General features: G+C 35.0%; 1 protein-coding gene across 2 annotated transcripts in view; it reads right to left on the reverse strand.

The window, feature by feature from the left end:
* TRPM3 (transient receptor potential cation channel subfamily M member 3) overlaps positions 1–23902 on the reverse strand; it is a 1135309-nt gene that overhangs the window by 639885 nt on the left and 471522 nt on the right. The gene's annotated exons all lie outside the window — the stretch shown is intronic.

Raw genomic sequence — 23902 nt, forward strand, 5'->3', positions numbered from 1 at the left:
GTAAATACACCAATGAAAACAGATTTAAAATGTCAAAGTAACTAAATTATCACCCCTTCTTTGCCTTTCCAGCTTATCTAATAGGTGTTCTTTCTACACATTTGCTGTAGGTAGAAGTTCCTTTTTTCTTTACCATTTCTCAACTGATATAGTTTCACAGTATTTCTCTGTCCTATTGATTCAAGTTATTTTTACATTTCACATTGGAACTAGGTCATTTTTTTCTCTCCTAACCCTGTTATCTACTTTTAAATTGGTGAACCACTAAAATATTATAAACTAGGTCAGAAAAATCCTATTTATTTGCATCAATGTACATGTTCTGGTTTTAAATAGTCAAGAAGATTCCCTGTCTTTTCCCTTACTGCTTACTGTGATGACCTATATTCTTTGTTCTGGTGTCTTTTCCTGAATGCCATTTTCTTCCTGCAGTTGTACTGTGGAATATAACTGAGGCATAATCTAATGCAAATCTAGTTAGTTTTTTCCAGATAATTAATGTAGACCTTAAGTAGATGAACAACAGCTTGTTTGTATGTGATGGGTAAGTTTTGCAGCTGCCTGACAGTGATTCCAAGTTGTATTCAGCTTCGCTCTGATGGTTATTGTGGTCTTGTACTATTTCTAAATTAAATTGTCAGCTTTGTTTCTTTCTTCTCCTGCTGATTCTTCAGCTGCTCAGTGCCTCCTGCAACTAGCCTGAGAAATAACAAATGGAAAGAAAGACTGAAACAACACAGCTGTATAGGTGTAAAATAGTTTGGACCTTTGAGATAATACATACCCTCCTGGAGAGATTAGCTATTTTAAATTGACCAGGTTTTAGCAATACCAGGGCAGAGCATTGGGTAAACAGATAATGAATCTTTCACTGGAAGGAGTAAATAGGAAGAACTAGGTGTTCCTGACTTGCTCTTAAGACTGGGGATTGTTGCACAGCAAAAATGGACAAAAGGGAGAAGTGCATGGAGGGCTTGGAGATGGGAAAATTAGTTAAGAGAGGCAGATGAAATTAGCAATAAAGTTATGTTAGGGAAGGTGGAGACACTATTTGATAAATGAAAGGCCAGCAGGGGTGGGGGGGTACAAAACAAATATTTTCCTAATTAAACAAAGGAAAGAGAGTGGAGAAGAAAAGGAAGATGATAAAGAAAGAGGAAGTGGCAATATGGAGTAGGAAAGGAAGTGGAGGTAAAGGAGAAACAAGGGAAGGAAAAGGTGAAAGAGAAAAAGAAAGCAGAAAATAAGGAGATAAAAGAAGAGGAAATTACGGAGTAGGAGCAAGTGGAAAGAGAAAAGAAGAAAGAGAATGAACCTAAAATGAAGAGATTAAAAGTAAGCAGACAAGGAATGACTCACAAAGAGCAACATCATGTCACTGGGCAGGGTTTCCTCTCTCAAAAGATTCCCCTCTCCCCTTTCTTTGATATGGTATTTGAAGTTCCACTTTTAGAAACACATACTTTTACCATTTGAGGTCCCAATCTTCAAGACTATCCTCTCAAGATGAAAATAACCCTAGAAGCAATAATACATTCAGCCATTAACATGTAACATCTCAGAGGCCTAAAAGAGAACAAATTCCTATGGGAATCTAGGAAAGATTACATTAGGGTGAATAGGGAAGGGCTGGAAGGAAAAGATTGGGAAAGAGAGAGGAGAGATGAAGGTAAGGTAAGAAATTATTGAAAGATAAACATCTGTCACAAACTTGCTAAGTTCTAAGGCAGAACAAGTTAATTCAAATGAAGACTCCGTGGCCTACTTAAATCATTTAGCTATATACCCCATGCCATATTATATTTCATTCATCTGAGATGCAATTTCTTCTTTTTAAAGTAATGCTAATAATAATGATTGTACCACTGATGGCACAGAGTGATTGTGAGAAAAGCAAATTGTAAGTAAGGGAATGTTCTTAAAAACATGAACTCATATAAGAAAGAAGCAGCATAATGTAATGGTTAAAGAACAGGCCTGATTCAAAAAGGCCAAGATTCAGGTCCCACATCTGGCTCAGAGACAATCAGCTGAAGAAAAAGGGCCACTTTGCACTGAGAAAGAGAATTCCTTACTAGGGAATTCACTACACTGATACAATCAGAGGTCTACCTACTTTTAAAAAAAAGTTTTTTGGGGATAGGCATAGTGAGTCATAGCACAACATGCTGAATAGAGTCCGTCTTTGTAGTAGGAAGGCAGAGGATGATGTCATTCTTCTGACAATTAGTGAATACAGGGCCATAGACAAAACTCCTAGCTTCACAGTTTCCCCAGGGAATTGTCTAATAATAAAAGTTGCACTAAGTGGCACTAGTGCCAGACCTGAAGTTAGAAAGACTCATCCTCCTGAATTCAAATCTGACCTCAGATACCTACCAGCTCTGTGACTTTAGACAAGTCACTTAATCCTGTTTGCTTCAGTATTCTTCCTTTGTCAAATGAGCTGGAGAAGGAAATGGCAAACCACTCCAGTACCTTTGCCAAGAAAACCCCAAGTGGGGTCATGAAGAATTGGACTGAAAACAACTCAACCACAGAACATTCTAAAGACTTATTGGTCTTCATCGCTGGTAAGAATTTCCACAATGGGAGTTCCTTCAGGGTTAAAATCACAAGTTTAGAATATTTATTTAATCTCCCCTTCAAAGTGATTGGCAGTATATCACAAAATACTTAAATATTACACTAGATTTAAGTATTATGAGTGACATTTACAGAAATAGATGAAGTAAGTTTTCCCATTCTCCATGATATGCATGGAAGATTCTTTATGTCTGAGACAACAAAATACGGTGGACAGAGGAAGAGATTTAGAGTATGCAGGTTTAAGTGAGAGTTGTGTCTCTAGTACTTATTAATTTTGTGTCTTTAGACAAGTCAATTCTCTATAGGTCTCTGTTCTACATTGTAAAATTAGAGGGTTAGTTTAGAAGAAAAACTCTTCCAACTCTACTATTCTGTGATTTGATCATTTGAGGTCTTGGCCCTCAGTCATTGGGTATGAGTCTGTGACCCTCTTGTGGCTTGTAATTGTTCAGTCTTATTTCAGTTTTGTACTTCTCTATATGACTCCATTTGGAATTCAGTCATTGCAGTCATTTCCAACTCTCCCTGATGCCATTTGGGATTTTCTTTTCTTTCTTTTTAAAAAAAGTTATTTTTCCATGTTTACATGATTCATTTTCTTTCCCTCTCCTCTTACTTCCCCCCTCCCAGACACATTTCCTATTTCCTTATCATTCATTTTTGCAATAAAGCGATCTTTTAAAACTAAAACCTCAAATCATATACCCATATAAACAAATGATAAGGCATTGTTTTTCTTCTGTGCTTCTACTACCACAGTTCTTTCTCTAGATGTGAATAGCATTCTTTCTCAAAAGTCCCTCAGGAATGTCTTGTATTAGCAAAATCCATTGCATTGTATTGCTCTACAGTGTTTCACTTTCTGTGTATGATGTTCTGTTGCTTCTACTCATTTCACTCTGTATCAGTTCCTGGAGGTTCTTCCAGTTGTTATAGGAATCCTCCAGATCTGGGGGCAGTTGGGTAGCTTAGTGGATTGAGAGTCAGGCTTAGAGATGGGAGGTCCTAGGTTCAAATCTGACCTCAGACACTTCCCAGCTGTGTGACCCTGGGCAAGTCACTTGACCCCCATTGCTCACCCTTACCACTCTTCCACCTAAGAGCCAATATACAGAAGTTAAGGGTTTAAAAAAATCCTCCAGATCATCATTCCTTACAGCACAGTAGTATTCTATCACCATCATAAACCACAATTTGTTTAGCCATTCCCCAATTGAGGGGCACTCCCTCATATTCCCAGTTAGGATTTCTTGACAAAGATACTGGAGTAGTTTGTCATTTCCTTCTCCAGCTCATTTTATAGATGAAGAAAATGAAGTAAACAGATTTAAGTGACTTACCCAGAGTCACACAGCTAGTAGGTGTCTAAAGTTGGATGTGCACTTAAGAAAATGAATCTTATTAACTCCAGTGCCACCTATCATGCTATACTAGGTTGCTATTTTGAAAGGCAATAGTGAGGACTAGAACCAATATCCTTCATGTTAACACTCCTAGAGTATGGATGTCTGAAAAGGCAGACTCCCCCTCCCACTGCACAGGATCCAAGACATGTGTATGAGGAAGGCATGAAGGCATTTTCTGTTAATTGAAGGCAACTCTATTTAGCCTCTGAAATTCCTATAGGATCATAAAGTATAAAATTATTTGCAGTGACATGCAGCTGTGCAATGAAAATTTAAAGACACACTAACTTTTGATGAAGACACACAATGAATATTAAACAACCACCTGCAATCCCTAGTGCATCTACCTTCAATCCCAAGCATATCCTAAAGTGTCTTCACCTCTTTATAAAAAACTATTTAATGCTATGGCATATTTTAAAACAGTCTTCTTGAATTAAATTATAGGCTGCACTGTAGACTTTAATGAGGTTATCTGAGGTTACCAACTTCAAGTTTAAGCTTTTCTATTAGGTCAAACAATTTTATATTCTTAATTTCCTTTCTTTTTCTATGCAAAGACAAATAGTCATTCCTGTCCACTTCTGCTGCTGCTCCTAATTGTAAGTATCGTTGATGCAAGCACATTAGAAAACCACACAAAAGCGAATTCTCCAAAAATCATCTGTGCCAAATCCACCACAGCCAAGACAACAACACTAAAATTGTTGATTCTGTCTCCTTAATAGTCTTGTTTCCTTGAGTAAATGGCTAAATGCAATATGTTTCCTCTGATGTCCCTGGGAGAGAAAGACAGCAATAAAATATTGATGAGGTGAGATCTGGCAGGGATGAAATTCCCTACTCTGAAAAGTAGCAAAGTGTTATGGACCAAACCATAGTGCTACCTCTTGTCTCTGGAATCCAGCTTTTCCTGCCACTGAATAGAGTCTGGGGCCAAATTTTTGTCACAGTGCTCACTCCATGAAGCTCTGCCACTTGGCAAGGTTCCAAAGCCCTCCAAGAAGGCAGCAAAGTAGATTCAATCCATATCTCTGCAGGGCCCAGCAGGCTGTTCACAGGGTAACTTTTATGCAGATCAAGAAAAGGGCTTTGATTTACTGAGTACAGTATGAAATTCCTCATTTAAATCTAATTCACGAATATTTGTTGACCATCTTTGTGCTTGGTTATGATCCAAAATATATGCAAAAAAGTAGGTGGGACTTCTATTCTGGAGAGGTTCACATTATACCTAAAGAGACAACCAACAACACAAAATAATGCATATCCATAAAGCACTTTAAGGTATTCACCTCACAACAGCCTCATGAAAAAGGGAGTAGAAGGATTCTTAACACCTCTCCTTTTCTGGATACTAGAAAGCATTAAGAGAGACAGGTCTTCAGAATAAGGGATATAATTAAATTGCTGTATTGAGCCTTTATCAGACCACATATGGAATATCAACTGGGGATATTATATGTTAGTTAAGTAGGACATTGATAAATATTGATAAGCTGGAACCCAGATATGACCAGCATGAAGGTAAAGATGAAGACTGTTAGCCAAGTCCTAAATTCCATGAGAAAAAGTCTACAAATGGTGGTGGTTTTGGACAACTTATTCTTCAAAGAAAGCTATTACACAATAGTGGTAAAGAAGGGTTTAGAAGGAGGGGCAAAGGGGAGAAAGATGTATGTTTATCCCTCTTCCTTGTCTAATTTATTGGTGGAGAGAAGAGAGAGCATGAGGGAAGGCAAAGCCTTATTGGAGGGGATTGCCAGTGATGTCATCATTAGGTTTGGGGAGGGAGGTAGAGTTGGATCTCCATGGTCATCAGAACATGGACAATAAGTTTGGAAAAAAGGGAAATTTATTCATGTGAGTTCCAGGAAGCACAAAAGAATAACTTTACACTATTGCTTTTAATCCTGACCCCCATAGTCTAAGAAGCATAGGTGTTTTCTCCTAACACAGCTCTTCAAAAACTCAAAAACAATCATCATATCCCATTAAATCTTTTACTTGTCCAGGTTTAATATTCTTAATATGCTTCAATCAATCTGTAAGATCTCCCTCCCCTCACCATCCTTGATATCCATGTCTTTGCACAAAACCACTTAGTACAGTATCTGAAATTAATTGAATGAATAATGACACATTTTAAGTACTGAATAGATATGTTTTCTTTATTCATGAATTGTAGAGAGAGTGCTTTCTCATCCAACAGAAAAACAAATTCTATAGCAATGATCAGAGATTTTTAAAAGTGGAGTAAGAAGTGGGCTCCCCCTTTATTGGAGGTCAAGTAGGATGACTAGTTAAACACATTGTAGAAAAGATCACTATAGAACTGTGGACTGGTCTAGATGATCTCTAAGATTTTTATTTCCCCATTTTACAGAGGAGTTAAGTGAGGATCAGAAGGTTTAAATGACTTTCTCAGTAGTTTCATAGCTAGTCAGTTTTAAAAGGTGAACTTGTATGTAGCCCTTAAGTTCAGTGGTTTTTATGTTACATAGAATATAAATGTATTAAACGTTAAATAACTAGTATCCATAATAATACATTGAATGTCACAAGGCAGTATATGATTAATTATAAAATGAATAGTTAGTACAGGAAATGCTATTAGTTTAGGAAGAAAAGAGAACACGGCAGACTTAATGGTCTTCAAAGGTTTTGGTCTGCCAGATGTGGAACATGAGGTTCAGAGAAACGTATCTGTGATTACACAAGTAATCAACAAATGTCCAAAACTAAGATTCTGCTCTTTCAAATTCTATTCCAAAGAAGGGATATTTCAAATGGTCTTCAATGAATAAGCAGGATTTGGATACATAGAAAAAAAGGGGGAGGACAGCTAAGATAGAAAAAAAAAATGATAGGATCAAAAACGTACAAGTTCAAATTAGAATTCATAAGCAGACTGGTTTTCCAGAGTGAAAGGTCTGCAGAGAGAAGTAGTGGGAGATGAAGCTACAAAGGGAAGGGTGGAATAAGATTCTCAAGGTGCTTTGAAATGTCAAATTTGACTAGTCCATCCTACTACTTACTCCCACTTTTGAAAATATTAAGAAAACATTTAAATGAATGTCCTAGTTTTGTGGCCTTTAGACCAATTTGAAAGAAAAATCCTATCAGTCTTTAATAATTTTGAAAAGCTCCTGTTTCTCTCCTGTTCTGCTCTAGAAGGATTTCCCCAGAAGTAATCAGAGTAATTATTAGACAAAGATAGAAGCACTTGATTGATTTACCTAAAAACAAGCTATTTCCCTAATCCTTTGATTGGAGTAATAAGGAAGGGAAGGGAAAAGTTTTTGATTACTTCAGTTAAAGAAAGTGTCACTTGAATTCACCCTTTGAATCTGAAAATCTCTAAAGGAAATCCCTCCAGGAGGGATTGGATAGATATAAGAAAATGATTCTCCAAAGAAGTGACAAAGATTGATTATTATTTTGTTTGGTGAACAAATATTAACTAGATTTTACCCTGAACTCTAGAAGCATATTTTATCTTATTGTGGAATATTATCTATTGTCTGAAAAAACTACTAATTGTAACTCAAAAATGACTTTCTGGAAATAAATTTTTAGAACCATCAAATAACCCTGACCATTTTGGGGAAGAAATGCACAAATTGTAATACTTTAAAATAATATTTTACAAATCATTTCTGGGAGCATTGAGTCTAAGAAGCAAAGAAAAAAATTCCTCCTAGGATATCAAATTATACATTAGTGTTTTACAAGGAGTATGTCCTGGGAAATACAGTCTATAACTCCTAGTTTTATGGTGAGCTATCTTGTATCCATCTATTAAAACCTGGGGCCTTGTAATACTTCTCAGAGCTATTTGTTTGTTTTTTTACATTATCTTACTTGTACAAAAGCATTCAGAAGACAGACAAATATATTCTATAGGTTGTAAAGCGCTGCAAATTTTGGTACTAGTCAGGAATAGTTTTATAAAAAGAATAGAACAGGTTTCCATATTTTCTGTATTGCTTATTTTATTTTGTCCAGATCTGTGATTTTATCTAGAGAGGAGCTTTTGCAGTTTAGAGACTCTTTAATGGTATATAGACTCTCAGCTTAATTGAAACAGTTGTGGGTGGGGGGAGCACTTAGAGGTTAAGAGATTTGACTACTGTCACTTAGATGTTTGACAGAGGCAAGCCTTGAATTCTAGTCTTATGGATTCCAAAGCTATCTCTTTGCTGATGATAACATTCTTTAATAACTGAATAGTATTACTTCAGTCTTTTAGTTCAAAGACTTTACTATAATACACTGAGGCTATTTCCTCCTGAATTTCATTTTTTTAAAAATCACAGAACTAGAAGCTTTACAGGTACATGGTTTTAAATCCACTTATCTTAAAATGGATACAAAAGCAGCAAAATCAAAAGGTAGGGTGTCAGGTCTGGAGTCAGGAAGACATGAGTTCAAATCCAGACTCAGACACTTAGAAGCTGGGAGTGGACAAATCACCTAACCCCTAGAGAAAGGGTCAACACTCCAGTATTTTTGCTAAGAAAACCTCCAATTGTGAAATGAAGAGTTGGAAATGACTGTAATGACTGAATAGCAAACTTATTCAAGGCAATGTGGTTCAGCAAAAAAAAAAAAAAAAAAATGCGCAGAGGACATAAATTTGAGTCCTGGATGTGACACCATTTTTTGAACCAACTCCAGTTTCAATGGTATAGGAAATGTTACATGAAAAATACTTCAATAGACATAAACTTTAAATGCTCAGCGATTTACTTTCTTAAAGAGTTGCCTTGGATATTGAGGTTGAATGATTTGCTTAGGGATGCATAGCCCAGTTTATTGCAATGATTGTAACACTTACTGGGGAAAGTTACTTGATCTCTCTGGGTCTCAGTTTCTTCATCTGACAAATGGGGATGATAGGAGAGTATAAGGAAAATGTTTTACAAACCTTGAGGCATTATGGAAGTTGCCCTTATCAGTCAACACACCTCTTCTATTCTATAGATGATGAAATTGAGGCCCCTGAGGGCATCAAATGACTTACCTAAGGTCACATAAGCAATAAAGATAGGATCAAATCCAGATCTGTGACATGTTATAGTCACAGTGATGGGCAAACTTTCTAAAGAGGAGGCCAAAGGAAAGGAAATGTTCATCTGTCAGTCTGTTTCTAAGGCAACTCTTTGGAAGTTTCATTGTATTGTATCCTATTCATTGTATTTGTCAGATTAGGAATAATATCCAGGGGCTAGATAGAATATTTCAGGGGGCCACATCTGGCCGGCAGACCATAGTTTGCCCATCACTACAGTATAGTGTGTTCATTTGCAGATCACATCCTCCACTTAAGTGGGATACTTCACCAGGGTGTTTAATCCTTGATTTTCAAAACTGATATTGCTGGAGTGCAAGTTCTAGACAGTCCTACCAAACTGGAAAGATTGAGTATTGTGGCTACTTTTGGTGGATTGTATATATATTGTCCAAGGATTCACCTGGCTGAGTTTGATGGACCTCATCAACAAACTAACCATTAGGTAATACATTTATATATTTTTAAAAAATATATTTATTTAAATAAAGATGTATTTATTTCTATATAATATACATATTTATATTTAAATAAGATTCATTTATTTTCCTGCAATATATTTATAAGTACATTTATAAATTTATATTTAATTTATATATCTAACTATATACACATAAATACACACATATATATATGTACATATATGTGTATGAGTGCATATATGCACAGAAGAGCTTACCATTTCCGTTGGTGAAGACAATGCCCATATTGAAGGTGTATTATATTCCTGACATATTAAAAATGTTGGTAACATGTATTTCTTTTTTAAAAAGAACACAAAAAATTTAACATGTTAGTTTAAAGCTATCTGCTGCATATTCTCCTTTGACCTTCTTTCTGTTTAATTCAGTGCATATATATGACTCTACATACATATATATATATATATATGTATACATATATATATATATATACACACACACATATATATACACACACACATATATATATATACATACACACACACATATATATATATATATTTATATATATATATAAGCACCTCACTCTCTGTATATTTCATCAGTACCCCTTTTCTTTTCTTCCTTCTTGGATCATCTTTCTTGGACCATTACTAGAACCCCCACCAAAATTTAAAAAAACAAAACAAAACAAAAAAACTCCAAAATATTTCCTTGTTACAAATAAGTTAAGCCAACCAAATCGACACGATGTTCACATATGAAAATCTCTGTCAAGAAGGCGGCAATATAAACTAAATTATCATCAAGGCAAGGATCCAGGACTTCAAGGAATTCATGACAAAAAGGGTTACCCACCACCATAGAAGAATCTGATGGAGTCCAAATGAAGACTGAAACATACTAATCTTCTCTTTATTTCCTCCATNACACACACACATATATATATATATATTTATATATATATATATATATAAGCACCTCACTCTCTGTATATTTCATCAGTACCCCTTTTCTTTTCTTCCTTCTTGGATCATCTTTCTTGGACCATTACTAGAACCCCCACCAAAATTTAAAAAAACAAAACAAAACAAAAAAACTCCAAAATATTTCCTTGTTACAAATAAGTTAAGCCAACCAAATCGACACGATGTTCACATATGAAAATCTCTGTCAAGAAGGCGGCAATATAAACTAAATTATCATCAAGGCAAGGATCCAGGACTTCAAGGAATTCATGACAAAAAGGGTTACCCACCACCATAGAAGAATCTGATGGAGTCCAAATGAAGACTGAAACATACTAATCTTCTCTTTATTTCCTCCATGAATTTTTCTCTAGTGTAAGCAATATGTGTCCTGCTTCTCAACATGAAGAATATATAAATATATATAGTAATATATCTACCAGCCATATTATATTACTTGCCTTCTTGGGGGGGTATTTCAGAGGAAAAGAACACAGACTGCAGCTTGTCAAAAATGATTATTAAAAATTGTATTGACATGCCATCTGGAAAAATTAATTAAAAAAGAAGGCAGTATGCTTACTTCATTGTTTGGATTTGTTTTTTTTGTTGTTTTTGTTTTTTTTTGGAATGTTATTCATTAGAGTGACTGCCTATTGTTATTTCATCTTCTTTGTACCAATGATCAAAGTACTTTGAGATGCTAATTATCACTTTTTTAAGAGGACAAAAGTATCCAGAGACCTTGGCTTTGGTTCTGGTTTTGTTACTAATTAGCTGTGTGACTATAGGCAAATCACATCACTTCTCTGTTCCTCAGGTTAGATTGTATCTCTTATGGTCCCTTCCAAAATGCAAAATTGTAGGACTCTGTGTAACTTGGAAATCATCCCATCCTTATATTCCATGGCCCAGTAATGGCTGAGAGTCCTGCAGTGTTTGCGATGGTGGGAGGAAACAAAAACCAGCCACAAAAAAAAGGAGTAAAATGTTGGGAAAGGAAGATATTTTTCTTTCAGGGGGGAGAAAGTAAGGACAATCACTTCATGGCTGGCTTGGCATCTTTCAGTAAACTGAGGAGTTGACTGTATCCTTCTTATTAGTGGCTGCAGGAATTTCCTAATTAAATTTCACGGATATGCTTTCAATCCCTGGTGCATTGAGCCTTAGGTTTGGTGGCTCTGTGACAATAGTTTATATGCTAATTTTTTACAAGGTGCTATCCCAAGTCTCACTACTGAAGGAAAAAAAAAAGTTTACTTACCCTCATGCCTGGTTGCTTCAAAGGAGATTTAGTCAGCCTTTTACACAGGCAGGTGGTATTAAAAGAGCAATGGCTACACAATTTCTTTCTTCTTCTTTTTCTTCTTTTTTTTAATATGCCACCCTCCCACACCGAAACAAAGAAAAGCAGAGATCTGGCACTTGACTAGGTAATGATTAAAAAAAAGGGTTGATAAGCACCAGCTAGAGTTCAGAATTATTAAAGGACTCAACAAATAGTAACTGTTTATAGTTAGGAAGGAAGAGCAGACATAGAGGCTAAGAGAGGACTTGGGAAAAGAGAAGGGTATGCAAGATAGTGAGAAGGTTGCAGCTTTACTAAGAAAATCCAATTACCAAGGAATTGTACTGTGGCTGATATCACATTGTTGTTCATTCAGAAGCTAAGGCCCTTGATGAATAATAACAAATATTCATCCAGTCAAGAAGCAGTGGAATGGAGCCTCTATATTTATAATTTAATATCATGAGAAGACATTATCCTGATCAATTTGCCCTTCTCTTTGAGCAGTGCTTATGAAAATTGGTATTCTGTCCTACTAGTTACCAAAAGGGGTCCTACTCACTCTTCCCCCACAAGCTTACACTCAGTGGATTCAGAACTTTATCAGTAATATGTTTCTAAAATGAGAGTGAAAATGTCCAAGATCAGTGGAAAGTGAAATACCGTAACCTACTTATGAACTTATTCATGTAGCATGACTTTATCATTGATCGTTATGTACTTTGCCTGCTCTATTGGGTCATGAATGATGCATGCTACTATAATAAGGTCACGTATTCAGCTCTGGGCTATTGGCTGAAACCATGAAGTCTATTATGGGAGAAAGATGCAACTGTTCACTTTGCTTTTAGCCTTCACTACCTTCTAGAGCAAATATATTACATTGTCTTGAGCTTCCTTCTCAGACTTCTCCTGGGAATACATTTCTTAATAGATAGATTTTTCCTTATGAACTTAAGGAGGTGGCAAGTTGTTTTGGAAAAGAAGCAAACCTATAAAGCTATATTCAAAATATTCTATCAACTCAAGTTGCTGCCTATACATTCCTACTGGAACATTTATATGTTTGGTTCAGGAAAGAGGATGAGAGGGAAGGGGTGGAAAGATATGAAACTCAGAAGAAAGAAAATCTGTTCTTTGCTGAGGTGAGCATGTTACAATGAACAAAAAAAAAAAAAAAAAAAAAAAAAAAAAAGCATGGCAGCCATACTACAATCTAGTCCACAGTTAGCCAGCCAAATAGACAAGAGGTGAAAAAATTGAATTACCAAAAAGAATTACAAGTTTTTACAAAACACTTTCTTTCTTTTACTACCTAAAAATGACACAGAAACATTTTGCCCCATCCCCATCCCTTTTACTTATATTTAAAACATTTTCCCTAATGTTGTATCATGGGATATTTTCCAATCCTAGTGCTGGTGTTATAGAACAAAGATCTCTTTTAAAAGATCTGTTGTTTATACATTGTTTTCATAACTGCTTTTTTTATAAAACTGCTATAAATTTTGGAATATTTAGAGTCAAAAATCACAGGGAACAGAAATTTAGTCCAAAGCTCTCACTGAACACTTGGAAAAATGAGTTCATCAATGGCAATTTTAGTCATAGGCAAGCTAGTGAATGTTTAACAACAGGTTCTTCTCCCCAATCCCTCCAAATGTGCTCAAGATACATTTTTAAGTATAATCTGCATTATTAATATTTCATCATCACTTTCTTGAGTTTAGACAATCTACAAAAAAATAAATCTAGCCCAGTTTTTTTACTCCCCTCCTGACCCTAAGGCATAAGTGATTACACTGAAAAGGTCTGGTAGCAACAAAATTGGTGGTTCCAGAAGTATAATTCAGGTGTTTCAACTTACAATACAAGGATCCATTGCCCCTCCAGGATGTGCCCAATTAGAACAAGTACACATTAAGACCATTAAGGTAAATAATAAAGAGAAAATTTAAGGGAGTTATTAAGGTCAAAATGTTTATATATCTCCATGAAAAGAGGATACCTGTAACCCAAAAATTACTCTTAATAGTAGAGAAGATAGGGGGCAGCTGGGTAGCTCAGTGGATTGAGAGTCAGGCCTAGAGACAGGAGGTCCTAGGTTCAAATATGGCCTCAGACACTTCCCAGCTGAGTGACCCTGGGAAAGTTACTTGACCTCCATTGCCTACCCTTACCACTCTTCTGCCTTGGAGCCAATACACAGTATTGACTCCAAGATGGAAGGTAAGGGTTTAAAAAATAGTAGAGAAGATAGAAGGAATATATTTAGAAAGAGGGTGGAGAAGTAAGCTGATTATGATGTGATGTATATGATGATATGGTGTGTATGCAAATGTGATATGAAACACTTTGAATATATGATATGATATGTTCACAAATGATATGATATGTTAAAAAAATCAAAGGGCGAAAGAAAGGATTGCACTGACAGAAAATGGAAGAGAGACATAGATTGGGGTAAATTATATAACATAAAGTGGTGTGTAAAGTCATTATAAAGAGAGGAGGATAAGGGTGGTGATAGGCAACTTTACTCTCATTGTAACTGACTTAGAGATGGAAAAACAAACTCGGTGGGAAATAAAATTGTAACTTACCCTACAGAGAAGTAGAAGGGGAATAAGACAAAGGAAGGGGGATGTAACTGGAGAAAGGGCAGTTGGGGGTGGTGGTGACAGAAAGCAAAATATTGGTCAGGAGGAAAAGAGTGAAAGGGAATATACCAGGATCTAAAGAGGAGAATAGGATGGAGACTATTTGATGACTGAACCTCTTCATTTACTTATTGTACTAACCAATCATTTGAATCAAGTGTAAAGTCTGCAGTAGAAGGTAGGATTAGGAGATTTTAGGCTATTTCCAGGGAGTTTAATATCAATGTTAAAATGAATTGAATTGAAAAATAGAGCTCAACAAATAGGGAATTTTTCTTTGCTATTAGCTTAGAGCAGTGATCGGCAAACTTTTTAAAGAGGGGGGCCAAAGGAAAGGAAATGCTAATCTGTCAGTCTGTTTCTAAGGCAACTCTTTCGAAGTTTCATTGTATTATATCCTACTTATTGTATTCGTCAGAATAGGAATAATGTCACAGGGCCAGATAGAACATTTCATGGCCCCTCTCCATCCCCCCCATCTGGCCTTGCCCCATCATGGCTTAAGAGAATTCTAGAAATATTAGAACTAGCAAAGTAAAAGCATAAACATAATTAAAGGGAGCTTGGTAGCTATTGTAGATAAATTCTTAAGAGTCAGGAAGGTTTGAGTTTAAATCATGGTGCTTTGCTATCTGTCTGTCTGTCTATCTATATCTATCTGTCTGTCCATATCAAATTCATATAGATATACATTTTATAAAATATATGCACAATATGTAATTCATATATGATCATTTACTATACATACATACACATATGTGTGTATGTGTATGCATATATATGAAAATTGTGGAGGAAATAATAGTAAAGTCACCATTGAAAAATATATATAATGCATAGAAGAGAAAAAACAAGTTTCAGAAAAACTGCCTTGTAGAAAGGAAACTCATTTCACAGATTGACAGATTGCCTGAAGTACATTGCTCAAGAAATAAAATTGATACTTTTTTGTCTCTATGAAAATTTTAATTTAATTTTTTATTTTTGTGGAAAATTTCATTTTTATGGAAAATTAAGACAATGTAAGTTTCATTACCACTTTATTCTTAATTGGTATGCTCTTATTTCTCATTCAATCAGTAAGTCAATTATACTTATTAAGTATCCACTGTGTTTCTAGCACTGTGCTAAAAACTGAGGATAAAAAGAGAGGTAAAAAATTTTGCTATTCAAGATCTCCTTCACAGTAAGATGCAAAGACAACATGTACACAACTAAGGACAACCAAGATATATATAGTATATGTTGAAGATAATTACAGAGGGAAGGTATTAGCAGTAAGTAGGATTGAAAAACCTCCTTATAGAAGGAGTGATTTTTAGCTGGGATCTGAAGAAAACTGGGGAAGGGAAGAGTTGGAAATAAGGAAGAAGAACATTCCACACATGGAAGATAGAGAAAATATCTTAAGGGAGCCAAAATGGTGGTATAGTAGCAATGAAAGTTGGAATTGCTCTGAGAATCCTCCCAAACCAACCTTAAAATAGCACTTCAAAATGACTGAAGTCACAGAACCAAAAAGAAGACAGAGTTAGGAGGCTCTTCTGGAAAAAACAACTTGAAAGGTACATAAGCAGAGTTAATTTTCACAGGATAAGGTAATATAGCAAACAGAGGAGTGTGGACTAACCCTCCAAGCCCCACTAATTGTGCTAGGTCCTGAGCCTGGGCATTGGCGAAATTTGGTATCCCAGGCCCCTGCCTAAGCCAACAGAAGGGTACCCCTCATTATCCCCTTGGAGTTCTAAGAACTGGCACCAGCCCACAGTAAAGCCCTCAAATCCATAGGGATTGGCCATTTTAAGCCTGGGCTTAAGCCCCTGGTCCTAGAGCAAAATAGCTCATAAAGCTCTAAAATCCTACAAGCCATCAGCAGAGGAGGCAGAATCAGCAGTTTTCAGAGCTCCTAGTATACAGGCAAAAAAGGCTGGGAAAATAAGCAAACAGCAAAAGAAACACCAAACCACAGATAATTTTTATGGAGACAAAGAAAAAGACCCTTATTCAGTAGGGAACAGAGAAAGCAAAGCAACCACATACAAAACTTCAAAGAAAAATGGGAATTGGTCCTAAGCATGAAGAGCACAAAAAGGAATTCAGAAATCAAATAAGAGAGACAGAAGAAAGGTGGAAAAAAGAAATGAGAGTAATGAAAAAAGAAAATAACAGCCTAAAAAGTAAAATTAGTGGGGAAAGAAGCCCATAAATCGAATGAAGAAAAGAGCTTCTTAAAAAACCAAATTGACCTTTTGGAAAAAGAGGTAAAAAAATTAACAGAGAAAGGAATTTCATTAAAAGTACAACTGACCAAATGGAAAAGAAGCTTTAAAAAATCTAATGAAGAAAAGATTTTCATGAAAAGTAGAAAAGGCTAAATGGAAAAGGAGGATCAAATGTTAATGGAAGAAAAATAGAAGCTAATGACTTCATGAGACATCATGAAAACATAAAAAATTCAAAAGATTTTTTAAAATAGAAGAAAATAAGAAATATATCATTGAAAAAACAACTGACTTTGAAAATAGATCCAGGAGAGACAAACTAAAGATTATTGGAAAACATGGAAGTCATGATAAAAATAAGTGCCTAGACATCATATTATAAGAAATTATCCAAGAAAACAGCCCTGATACTCTTGAGCAAGAGAGTAAAATAGAAATAGAAATTGAAAGAATTCATAGATCACCTCCTTCAATAAATCTCCAAATGACAACTCCCAGGAATGTTATAGCTGAGTTTAAGTGCTCCTAAGCCAAGGAGAAAATACTTCAAACAGAAACAATTCAGATATCATGGAACCACAATCAAGATGACACAGTTGTTGTCAGATTCTACAATGAAGGATCAAAAGGCTTGAAAAATGATATTCCAGAATGCAAGGGAAATGGATTTACAACTAGGAATCACCTACCCATCAAAACTGACAACATTCTTTCAAGGGAAAATATGGTCATTTATAAAATAGAAGTTTTCCAAGTATTCCTGAAGAAAAGACCACACCTTTACAGAAAATCTGATATCCAAATGCCAAATTCAAGAGAAGAATAAAAAGGTAAATAAGAAAGAAAAAATTTAAGGGACTTAGTAAGGTCAAATTGCTTCTAGTGCTATGTAGAAAGATAACATATATAACTCACAAAATTTTTATCATTTTCAGAGTAGTTAGAAGAAGTATACATAGAGAGCAGGTATTAAAGTAAGCTATTTAAGATAATATGCAAAAAAAATCAAGGGGTGAAAAAGGATTGCAGTAAGAGAAAAGGGAAGGCAGAGGTGAAATGTGGTAAATTATATCACAAAAAGTGGCACTGGGATGGGGATGAGGAATCTATTACAATGGAGGATGAAGGTTATGATTGTATTTCCTCCTTATTTTCATCAGAATTAGCTCAGAAACGGAATAAGAGCTAGATTTATTGGGGTATAGAATCCTATCTTACCTTATAGAGAAGTAGGAGCTGAATAAGAAGAGTGGTGATGGGAAGGGGAGTAATAAAGTTTGGGAGAATGGGGGAAGTGATTAAAAGGAAAACACTGGGGTAGATGGAAAGAGTGAAAGGAGAAAGGGCAGGATTAAAAGGAGAAATCAAGATGGAGGGGAATACACAGATAGTAATCATGACTGTGAATGTAAATAGGATGAACTCACCCATAAAATGGATATAGTTAGGAGAGTAGATTAAAAACTAGAATCCTACTATATTGTGTTTACAAGAAATATATTTGAATCAGGTACTGGCTAAGAAATGGAAGGGTGGATCAATGAAATAGATTAGGGGTAAATGACTGATGAACCCAAATAACCTAGCTTTCAGGATAAGAACTCACTATTTGACAAAAACTGCTGGGAAAATTTGAAAAAACAGTATGGCAAAAACTAGGTATAGATCAATATCTTACACCCTATATTAAGATAAGGTCAAAATGAGTAAATAATTTAGATATAAAAGGTGAAATTATAAGTAAATTAGGGGAACATAGAATAATTAACCTGTCAGACCTATGGAGAAGGGAAGAATTTACAAGCAAAATGAGATAGAGAATTACAAGATATAAAATGGATAATTTTGATTATATTAAATTAAAAATGTTTTATACAAACAAAACCAATGCCATCAAAATTAGAAGGAGAAAAACAAACTGGGAAAAATCTTTAAAATAAATTTCTCTAATAAAAGTCTCATTTCTCAAATATACAAAGGACTAAGTCAAATATATATGAATACAAGTCATTTCCCAATTGACAAATGATCAAAGGCTATGAATAAATAGTTTTCAAATGAAAAAATCAAAGTTATCAATAATCATATGAAAAAATTGTTCTAAATCCCTCTTGATTAGAGAAATGTAAATTTAAAAAACTCTGAGATGTCATCTCACACCTATCAGATTAGACAATATGACAGAAATGGAAAATGATGAAATATTGGAGGGGTTGTGGCCAAATTGGGACATTATGCATTCATTGCTGGTGGAGTTGTGAACTGAACTAACCATTCTGGAAGGCAATTTTGAATTATTCCTAAAGGGCTAACAAGGCATACTCTTTGATTCAGTAATTCCACTACTGGATCTGTGTCTTAAAGAGATTATTTTTTTAAATGGGAAAGGACCTACTTGTACAAAAATATTTAGAGCTGCTCTTTTTGTGGTGGCAAAGAAATGGAAACTAAATGGATGTCTATCAATTGGGCAATGGCTCAACAAATTGTGGTATATCATGGTGATAGAATACTATTGTGGTATAAGAAATCACGAGCAGGATGATTTCAGAAAGATATGGAAAGGCCTATATGAACAAATTCAGAGTGAAATATGCAGAAATATTTACACAGTAACAGCAATACTATGTAATGATCAAATAAGATGGTCTTAGCTACCACATATAATACAATGATTCAGGACAATTCTGAGGGATTTATGATAAGACTGTTATCCATCTCCAGAGAAAGAATTGTTGTAGTAGGAATGCAGATGAAAGCATACAATGTTTCACTTGTTTATTTGGGCATATGTTTTGGGGTTTTGGCTTTATAAGATTAATCACTTACAAAAATAAACAAAATGGAAATATGTTTTGTGTGATGATTTATGCATAACCCATATTGAATTGCTTGCCAGCTCTGGAAGAGGAGAGGGAAGGAAAGAGGAAGAGAGGAATTGAATCATTTAACTTTGGAAAAGTTATATGGAAATTTGTTATTATGTGTAATTGGTAAAAAATATTAAATAAAAAAAGAAAAATGTTGTAAGTTAAGAGATGGAATGTCTTGTTTGAGAAACAAGAGGAAGACTAATGTCAGTGAGTGACAGACTACAGGTGGTGGTTGTGATAGTGGTGTACAGTGGTAGGATAATGACAATTAATAATGAGTCATGGACAGTGAAGTGGTGTACTGGTTAAAGCACTGGGCCTTGAGTCAGGAAGACCTGAATTCAAAGTGAGCCTCAGACATTAGCTGTGTGACTCTGGGCAAGTCACTTAACCCTGTTTGTTTCCGTTTCCTCATTTGTAAAAATGAGATGGAGAAGAAAATGACACACCACAGTACCTTTGCCAAGAAAGCCCCAAATGGGGTCATGAAGAGTCAGAGACTGAAAAAAACAACAACTGAATAACCTTAAAATAATAGCTAACTTTTATAGAGCTTGCTATATGCTAGCCAATGCTCTAAGCTCTTTACAATTATTATCTCATTTGATTCTCACAACATCCCTGGAAGGTAAGTGTTATTATTTTTCCCCTTGCATAGATAAGGAAACTGAGGCAGAGGTTAAGTGACCTGCACAGGGTTACATTGCTAGAAAGTATCTGAGGCAGGATTTGAACTCAGATTTTCCTAACTCCAGGTCCAGTGCTACTTTGTGCACTGAGATAGATATTATATACATAGATACATAATATCGATAGGTATATCTACATATAGGAAAAGTGAGAGAGACAGAGAGAGATTGAAGAGGAATAAAGGCATAAAAAGACTAGAAAGGAAAGGAGGAACAGGTTGTATGGAGCTTTTATGGTTCCTTCAAATTAAACCAAACATGAAAAAGTATTTTAAGTACACTCAGATTCAAATGCATATATACACATACATTCAGACTTATATCAATGTTTATATAATAAGGACAAATTATAGGATAGACTTTGCATTTCTGTATGTTATGAATAGAAGTGTTGTAAAAATCACCGTTCCTTGCTTCCTATGTGCATATATCTATCTCTTTTTCTCTGTTTCTCTCTTCCTTTCTCCTTCTTTATTTCCTTCTCACTTGATAGATAGATAGATAGATAGATAGATAGATAGATAGATAGATAGATAGATAGATAGATAGATAGATAGATAGACAGATAGGTATACTCACTGGATTTTTAAGGTTGTGACATTTAGACCACTTTGGATATTTGGTAGGGCAATTTAGACATTCTGGGTATTCAGTAGAGAATACTTACAGGGACTTGTGTAGTGGAATCACTGATGAAAACAGTGTTTTGAGGAAAATTAGATTAAGATTCCAGTGAGGGAAGGAAGAAAGAAAAAAAATAGAGACAGGAGGATTTTTGTTTGTTTGTTTGTTTTAACAATAATACAAATGTGGAATTCTGAAGGCTTAGATTAAGCTTTTGCACTGAGAATGGTTGAGAGGAATATGTGAGACATTCTAAATAAATAATTCACATTTGATTTTGTATATAAAAGAATGCCTCACTATCTTGAAAACAGTTCATCCATTGTTTTACTAACTTGCTAAGAAATCTTATGTCCATAAACTAGTGAGTAAAATATTTCTTTATTGATACACAGTGGTAAATTTGCACCTGTCCCCTCCATTCATGATACAAATGAATAATTAGAGGACTCTAAATTAAGGAGGTTTCACTTAATCTATGCATTTATGATACAAAACAAAAGATTAGAGAATACCAAATTAACAAGGTTTGGGAGAAAATTTTCTAGTGAAATTCCTATGCATCCTGGAACATTTCCTATTTCATGGTAATAGAAACAAAGAGGAGATATCAGGGCTAAGGTTCTGATAATTCTGTGAACTGGGCAATTTGAACTGAGATTAGGAGATGAAACTGTCAAAAACACCCATGCACTGTAGTCTATTAATAAAATTGAGGTCACAACATATTTATCTCACTGGCCTTTTGAAAAAGATGAACCTGAAATCTTATTTATTTCTAAGAGCTGAAATTTCAAGTATTTATTGATACAGAATTCCTTTGACTGTGCCATGAGCTCCTTTGCATTAAGAATGCTTTAGTATTATACTTAGGGTTACTTTTAGAAGGCATCTGGATGCATTAATTCAGATTACTCTGATTAGGAAAGAGTTTGCAATCTGAGTAGTTATGAAAATGTTAAAGTTAATAAACCTTGTTATAGTTTTGGGGTCCCATAGTCAGTATGTGTCAGAAGCAGGATTTGAATGTAGGCCCATCTGGATGGAAATCAAGAACTCTATTCATTACATCAAGCTGCCTCTCTATTCTGTGTGACCCAGCTCAAATCTCTGTACCCCTTCAATGCTTGAGCAAGCTTGCTATCCATGACTCTAAGCTGGAAAAAACTTTCCAGCCTACATTGGTAGAGAGAGTAAAGGAAGTTTTCTCATCAGAAGAGCCCTAAACCAATTAAATGGGAGCTCTAATCCTCATATTTTGTTGTCATTTTTAACATAATTGTATTTTATGGGATCTTGTGCTAAATTCAAGGAAAAGAATATATTTTATAATGACTACTTTATCTAATGTGGCTCTAATTGTTCTTGAAAGGCAATCTCTGACAGTGACTTCAAATAATGCCACTCCCCACATCTTTACCAATACTTTCTTAAATGAGTTTTCAAGAAATCGTTAATGTTTTCTCAAGAAATAGATGAATGTGCAGTAAACCAATAACAGTATAAAAAGAAACACATATGAGGTAGTGATAAGGACATTGGACTAGAAATCAGGAGACTGAGAATCAAGGATGATAAAATATAAGCTCCTTGAGGACAGGGAATGTTTTAATTTTTCCATTGGTATCTGGCATGGAGTTTTGCCCACAGTAATCACTCAGTGCATTTTTGTTTAAAGTCCTTCTTCTCTTCATTAATTTTGCCACTCTAGACCAATCTCTTTACCTCCCTAAGCCTCAGTTTCCTTTTTTGTATACTGCTAGGGGCAGATTAGATGAACTTTAAGGTCCCTTTGTGCTATAATTCTATGAACGCATGCTTCTCCTTAACTCTTCAGGCAAAACAAAACTGTAAGCAACATTTCTAAAGTATTGCCATTTTGATCCATAGTCTGGTAAGTAGAATATATTAAGGAATGAGTGATATATGTACTAAATATTTTTTGATGGAAAGTATAAAATAAATGCTGCTGAGAAAATACTTAAAGTGCATTATCAGCTGCATTTTATAGTGGTCTAAGGACATTTGATATTATCTTGATTTTATTTCCCTTGATAGCCTTTGTAAATCTGGCATAGCAGGAATCTAAGGAAAAGAATGTGCTTCTACCATATCGAAATTGTACTAATTTAAATTCTCTGCCCTAGCTCTTTTTTTCCCCTTTGTAAGTGAAGAAAAAAAAAATCTGTTCTGATTGGTTAAAACTTACAGGGAATTCTGTGAGAATAAACAACTTGAACAACCATAATGCATAGATTAGCAAGGGATTTTATAATGATTATAATTAAGACTCAGTATTAAAATCTCATAGTTAACAGTGTTTGGTAAATGTCAGAATAGGGAGCATATATGTGTGTGGGTGCCCACTCATTTTTAGATGGATAAAGTACTGCAAAATATTTCCAATTTTTGTTAGTGTAATACAGGATGGTGAGGAAGCAGTGAGAAGTCATTCTGTTCAACTCACTGTACTGCATCATGAATGAAGGAAATGATTTCCTTCCTTTGACATGGGAATTATCCATTTTCTGTGTGGAAGTTTCTTGATATTTCTTTCTCCACTGCTCATATTTTCTTTTTATTAAGGGGAGGAAAATGTGTTCTTTTTGTTCTATGGATTACCTCTTAAATCCTGAGGGTTTCTGATTTTGGGGAGTAAGCCAGAATTATTTTATTATGCAGCTGCATGGTGCCGTGGATGGACTGCTGAGCCTGAAGTCAGGAAGATGAATCTTCCCAAGTTTCAAATCTGGCACTTACTAGCTGTGTGACCCTGAGCAAGTCACTTAACCCTGATTGTCTCAGTTTCCTCAAATGTAAAATGAACTGGAGAAGGAAATGGCCAACCACTCCTGTATCTTTTCTAAGAAAATGCAAAGAGGGATCATTAAGAACCAGATATGACATAAAAATGACTGAACAAGAATTAGATTTTTTCATTGTTAACAACAAAACAACAAATAGGAGAATTCTAGAAAGGGAATAGACTTAATTTAAATAAGTTAAACGCTAGGCGTTTTCCCCTCCATGACAATTCTCTAAATATGAAGCATGACATAGAGATATCTTTTTATTTTTTTTTATAAC

This window comes from Gracilinanus agilis, chromosome 1 (assembly GCF_016433145.1).
Source record: "Gracilinanus agilis isolate LMUSP501 chromosome 1, AgileGrace, whole genome shotgun sequence".
NCBI lineage: Eukaryota > Metazoa > Chordata > Mammalia > Didelphimorphia > Didelphidae > Gracilinanus > Gracilinanus agilis.